Source organism: Aquarana catesbeiana, linkage group LG06, assembly GCF_042186555.1.
Source record: "Aquarana catesbeiana isolate 2022-GZ linkage group LG06, ASM4218655v1, whole genome shotgun sequence".
Taxonomy (NCBI): domain Eukaryota; kingdom Metazoa; phylum Chordata; class Amphibia; order Anura; family Ranidae; genus Aquarana; species Aquarana catesbeiana.
Window position 1 is genome coordinate 172,398,018 of NC_133329.1, and position 6,292 is coordinate 172,404,309.

Here is a 6,292-nt window from a genome sequence, read left to right on the forward strand (position 1 = left end):
AAAAAAAAAAAACCTTACCAACCCAAGCAAGAATAAACATTTGCATAAGAAAACAGTGTTATTACCTGTTGACTACTTTTTCCAGGAATCTTCTAGGAAGGCTTATAGAGAGATGGCTCCTCCCACCTAGCACAGGAAACACATGATCCATATCATAAAAGCAGCACACAGGTATTAGCCCCTCAGTATTAACAAATAACCGAAGGCTTCAGAATAAGCAATCATTAAATCTTCATTAGCGTAGCTTCATCTTTACTCTACGTTTTACATTGCTAATTACCAACCAAAAAGGAACTGACGCTGTCCTGGAAGATACCTGGAAAAAGTAGTTAACAGGTAATAACACTGTTTTTTCCAAGTCATCTTCCAGGACGGCTTACAGAGAGGACAAAATAGGACTACCTGATCAGGGCGGGACCACAGCCTGCAGCACTTTCCTGCCGAAAGACTGGTCTTGGCTGGCAAGCAGATCCAGTCTGTAATGCTTTACGAATGTCTGGAACCTGGACCAGGTTGCGGCCTTGCAAATCTGGAGGGGAGATGCTCCTGCCCTTTCAGCCCAAGAAATAGAAACCGCTTTTGTGGAATGAGCATTTATTCCTAACGGAGGTGTCCGGGATGCTGCTTTGTATGCCTCCGTGATGGCCGACTTCATCCACCTTGTGATGGTATTTTTAGATACCCTTTTACCCCTGTTTGAACCTGCAAACAACACAAACAGGCTGGTGGAACATCGCCATTCCTTGGTGCGTGCTATGTAAGCGTTCAAGTATCTCCTGACATCTATATTAAAAATCCTGCCTCCTTGTCATTTTTAAGATTTCCGCAAAATGATGGTATCACAATCTCTTCCGACCTATGGAAGTTAAACAGTACTTTTGGGAGAAATCCTGGGTCCAGCGAGAGGATAATCTTGTCTTGCAAGATGATGCAGAAGGGCCCAATCACTGAAAGCTCCTGTATCTCACTAACCCTCTTAACGGAGACTAGGGCCACCAAAACCACTGTTTTCAAGGTTAAGAGCTTTATGGGCAGTTCGTCTATTGGCTCAAAACGGTGTTTTACAAAGACTTTGCAACACAGTGGATAAGTCCCAGGGAGGGAACCTCCTTGACCTGGGGACCCGCTGATGGATGCAGGAAATCTCTTGACCAGTGGCTCTTCTGACAGTCTTTAATTTAAAAAGCTAAACAGAGCCGATACCTGCACCTTAAGGGTACTAACTGCCAGATTTAGATCTGCTCTGGCTTGGAGGAAATCTAGGACCGCCGGGATCATAACTCCTGACACTCTGTTATTGAGCAGGCGCCAGGCCCCAAATTTTTTTCCAGATTTTATTGTAAATTGCGTTAGTGGACGGCTTCCGGCTGCTAAGAATGGTATCGATTACTCTTGCCGATAACCCTCTCTGCTCTAACAGCTCCCTCTCAGAAGCCAGGCCGTCAGAGAAAGAGAGCTCCCTTCTGGATGATTCACCTCTCCCTGATATATGAGGTCTGTCCTGTAAGGCAGTCTCCAAGGCTCTGTGATGCGGAGTCTTAGTAGTCCTGAGAACCAAGACCTCCTTGGCCAGAATGGTGCGATCAGGATAAGCTTCGTGCTCGACATTCTTATCTTCCGGATAATCTTTGGAATGAGGGCAAAAGGTGGAAACGCATAAACCAGATTTGCCTCCCAGGACTGGGATAGGGCATCTAGGCCCAGACTGAGATGATCTCTCTGTAGGGAGAAAAATTGTTCCACCTGCCTGTTCTGCCTTGTAGCAAACAGGTCTATTTGTGGGATTCCCTGTTCGAACACTGTTTGATTCAAGCACCATTCTGTCTGAGACAGAATCTCCATGCTTAGGACATCTGCCAGAGTATTTAAAGAGGAGTTCCACCCAGGGGGTCCAGTAAATAAAAAAAAAAAATAATTTAAAAAGTCAGCAGCTACAAATACTGCAGCTGCTGACTTTTAATTGGACACTTACCTGTCCCTGGGTCCAGCGATGTGGGGGATCGAAGCCCCGCTTGTCTCCCCCTCCGTTCAGCGGCGCCGGCATTGCAACTGTGGGCACCGGGCTGTGGCTTCACAGCCTGGCACCCACTGCGCATGCGCGAGCGGCGCCGCGATTGGCCGCTCAGTCACCTGGGACCTGTAATGGGTCCCAGATGATTGACAGGAGGGAGGGAGCAGAGCGGAGCCCTTCCTGTGCCGAGGGAGAAGTGATGTCACCAGCCCAGGCACTGGAAGAGGCAGACTACGCGGGACCGCCTAGCAACAGGCATTTAGAGGCAAGTTAAAAAAAAAAAAATATCCAAATGTTTTTTGGGGGTTTTTTTTTTTAGGATTTTTCATGTATTTTTGTTTTTTTGGGTGGAACCCCACTTTAATTCCCCTTTTATGTGAACTGAAGACAGGGATAAAAGATTTGCCTCCGCCCATTGAAGGATCTTTTCTGCTATCCTCATAAGACCTGGGACTCTTGTACCTCCCCACTTGTTGATGTAACTTACTGTGGTAATATTGTCCGAAAGGACCTGCATGCGTCTTCCCCTCAGAGTCAGACCAAAGGCTACTAGAGCCTTTAGAACTGGACTCAGCTCCCTTGCATTGGAGGAGAGGCTGGCTTCCTGCCAGTTCCAGACCCCTTGGGCCATCTGTGGCCTGAATGGGCTCCCCACCCCTGTCCACTGGCATCCATGGTGACCGCCAGAGGGTTGTGTTGGGACCAAAAAGTCGACCTGCAGAGAGATTTGCAGGGATCAACCACCACTCTACTGAGAGTTTTACTTCCTGCGGGATCTCTTTCTGCCTCTGCAGAGATTCCTTCCTTCCATCCCAGACAGAAAGCATGAACACCTGAAGTGCTCAAGTATGGAATTGCGCCCACTGGACTCCTGGGATGGCTGCTGTCATCAAACCAAGAACCCTCATTATACCCTGAATTGAGGTCTCTGTACATACGCAGAGGCTGCTCACCTCTGCAATTATCTTTGCCACTTTTTCTTTCGTCAGAAAAATTTTGGATGTAGTAGAGTCTATTAGGTATCCTAGGAATACTATACTTTGAGTAGGTACCAACTGTGACTTCTGATTTACCAGCCACCCCAGCTGCTGAAGGTGTCTGATAGTTCTGCTCAGGTTCTGTTTCACCTCGTCTGCAAAGATCAGCAGGTCGTCCAGATAGGGAATTATATGAATTCCCTCCAATCTCAGGATCCACAGAGCTCCTGCCAAAATCTTCGTGAAGATGCGTGGTGCTGACACCAATCCGAAGGGCAGAGCATTGAACTGAAAATAGAGGGTCTTGAAACCCTTCTTCACTGCAAACCTGAGAAACTGCCTGGACTCCTTTTGAATGGGGACATGAAGATAGGCGTCCATTAGGTCCAATGATGAGACCATGAAGACCCCAGGGGTTAACAAATCTCTGGTGGTGTAAATCGACTCCATTTTGAATCGTTTGTACCTTGTGTACATGTTCACTTGCTTCAGGTTCAAAATGAGTCGAAATTTTCCTGATAGCTTTTTTTTATCAAAAAAGGTGAGACTAAAACCCCCCTTTTCTTAGGGATGGGGGGATGAAGCTTATCCCCTTCTCCTCCAGCAAGCTCTGTAGGAGGGAAGACATAGCTTTTGCCTTCTCCGCGTCTTTCGGGAGAATTATTGTGTGAAATTTTTGAAGGGGGCAGCCCAAAAGCTCTATCCTGTACCCAGATTTTATCAGATCCAGGATAAAGCTGCTGCTGGAAATGGTCTGCCACTGTGGGAGGAATGACCCCAACCTTCCTCCCGCATGGCTGACTGAGTCACTGGAAGGGTCTTTAGGCTGGGGGGGGGGGTCTTTATGCTGTCTTTTGTCTCCCCCCCCGATGATAGTTTCTTTCACCTGATCTCTGGAAGGGATGAAAATTTCTTTTTTTGCTGTTGTTTTTTGGAGAAAGGAAACCCTTTCTTTTTATCGGCCGACCTCTCTAGGACAGATTCTAGCTCTTTACCAAAGAGCAAATCGCCATTAAAGGGGAGGGAACAGAGATTGACCTTTGACACTGTATCTCCTCCCCAGGACTTCAGCCAGATAGCCCTCCTGGCTTCATTAATTAATGCTGTAGACCTGGCCGAGAATATTACAGACTCCATGGACGCATCTGCTATACAGGCTACTGCCTTAGTTAGCGTTGGTAGAGCATCCAAAATTTCTTCCCTGGGAGTATCTGACTCCAGAAGATTGAGGAGCTGTTTAAGCCATAAATCAAGCGTATGTGCCACGCACGTAGTGGCTAGTGCTGGCTTAAAGTTAGCAGAGCAGGCTTCCAATGCTTTCTTTAAAGATCCTTCCACCTTTCTGTCCATTGGCTCTTTTAGGGTACCTGAGTCCTCAAAGGAAAGCTCTGAACCCTTTGAAACCTTAGATAGGGAAGCGTCCAGTCTGGTGCACTTTTCCCACAACATTGTATCTTCCTCTTTGAAGGGAAACCTTCTTTTCAAATTTTTAGGAAAGAAGACTCCCTTTTCCCGTTTCTTCCATTCCTGAAGTACTGTCTCTTTTAGGGATGTATGTACCGGAAAGGTTCTGCTCTGCTTAGGCTGAAGGCCTGCATATAAAAAGGTCATGTACAGACAACTCCTGGTCCTCTGGCTCCTCCAGCTCCAGGGTGTCGTATATAGCCTTTAATAGTTTCTCTGTAGGAAAAAGGGATCTTTGAACCTTGCTGGGTCTTTCCTCATTACAGTCCCCCTGTTTCATCCCTTTCTTCATTGAGTCCATAAGACCTTTCAGGATAGGGCCCGTTTCTGCCTTCCACCCATAAGGCATTTTCTTGGTGCACATTGGGCACCTTTTTCTGGGTGTCTCTGTTTTGCTATCTCTGGGCTTGTGGGCTTTGCCCTGAAATTAATCAAATGACAAATGCCAGCACATTACTTCCACTGAAGAAAATACCCATTACAAAAACACCCTGTGGATAACAAAAATTCTAATTTAAGAACCTTTTTAAAAGTACCCACCACCGCAGCCTATGCTAGTATGTGCGACACCTGTCCACACTAAGCATATCAATAAACAGGCTCTGGAAAAAAAACACAACGCCCCTGCGCCCCCCCCCCCCCCCCCCACAGGAGGATAAGAAAGGGAAAGGAGCAGTCTGCCCCCTATTTTCTTACCTTAGGGCCTGAATCAACGGATGGCGCCTCCAGACCTGCTTCCATGGATCCTGGAAGCCTTCAGTGCCCTCTTGCTATTCGGCCCTATATAAGGACGTGTGGAGAATCAGGGGCGGCGATGTGGATCTGATGCCGCCCTCCGGCACAGCCCTGTTATCCTCCGATATCCTAGCTAGGGCTTCACTTCTGGCGTCTGGGTGTACCAGATGGCTGCCGCTGGACTTCCTGCCATGTCACTTCCTGTCACCAGCTCTGGAAGTTACCTCATCACTCTGCACCACCAGCACGATCCACATGTTGAGGATAGAGAAGCCCTGCACATGGAGATCTCTGTAAACAACAGAAAAAGGTACCCGGACCATGAGGCGGCCTGAGCCTCCACTAGGAGAACATCCTGCTGTGCCATTTCAGATGGACCCACTGGATCACCTCCTCTACTCCTCACAGGTACCTCACTGAGGCTACAACTCAATCGGTAGAGGGGGTCCCTTACTTTCCCCAAGACCGCTCTGTCGGGTCTCTGGGTGGCCCAAACTGGCTCATACCCCAGGAGTACTACCCCTGTTTGCCCTGGGTATGGACGTCGGGGGGCCCCTACCACCTAGCACGAAGGCCAGAAAAATAACAAACATCTGTTTGGAGTTCCTGGCTAATACCTGTGTGCTGCTTTTATGATGTGGATCATGTGTTTCCTGTGCTAGGTGGGAGGAGCCTATCTCTCTGTAAGCCGTCCTGGAAGATGACTTGGAAAATATCTTTCTGCCTCGTGTGCAGACTGCATGCCATACTAGTTCCCTCTGTGAATAATGGGATAGACCTTTAACACACACACACCCACACTTCATCAAAAGCAGAAACTTGAAATCAAAAGGTCATGGTATGGGAGGGTAAAAAGGGAAGCATAAGTATACTATCACAAAAGAAGAAGAAGAATTGGAAAAGAACCCACAAGAAGTTAAAAAAAAAAATAAAAAGGGGAATGGGGCAACCAGTGGTCTCGCCTCAAAAAGTTATCATTATGTATCAGAATTTAAAAAACGGAATACATATAATAGGCTATACACAATCGTTAAAAATGGACAACGTTGTCAAAAAACACATACCTGGAATCACAGCCAAGTCCACATAAACACATACCAACATT

At 47.2% G+C, this 6,292-nt stretch overlaps 1 protein-coding gene across 2 annotated transcripts in view; it reads right to left on the reverse strand.

The window, feature by feature from the left end:
• The window catches only part of LOC141101794 (BOS complex subunit NOMO3-like), a 365,568-nt gene that overhangs the window by 305,778 nt on the left and 53,498 nt on the right, over positions 1-6,292 (reverse strand). The window lies entirely within an intron of this gene.